We start from the raw sequence: 317 nt of genomic DNA, 5'->3' as shown, positions 1-317 counted from the left end.
CCGGTCGGTTGTTCGGTTATAGCGCGGTTGTTCTCGATGTATACGCACGCGATCGGTTCGCGAGGCAGAAGTTTCGATTCTTTCTTCTTTTCTCCGTTCTCTGCCGTTGTTTCCTGCTTTCCCGATGTCGCTGCAAATTTCACCAGCGTACGAAGTAATCGTCGGCGACGCGATTCGTAACGCGACGTTGTGAGCAACGTCTTCTGTCGGAAATAGCAGTGACAGCTGGAGAGCAGCGATCACGGGATGAAAACACCTCGTGGGTGGTGGTGCTGAGAGAGGGTGCAGGTGGTGGAGTGGCGGACGAGTTTGTTCGC

The sequence above is a fragment of the Bombus impatiens genome, unplaced genomic scaffold, assembly GCF_000188095.3.
Source record: "Bombus impatiens unplaced genomic scaffold, BIMP_2.2 scf_0377, whole genome shotgun sequence".
Taxonomy (NCBI): domain Eukaryota; kingdom Metazoa; phylum Arthropoda; class Insecta; order Hymenoptera; family Apidae; genus Bombus; species Bombus impatiens.
This window is presented reverse-complemented; position numbering follows the sequence as displayed.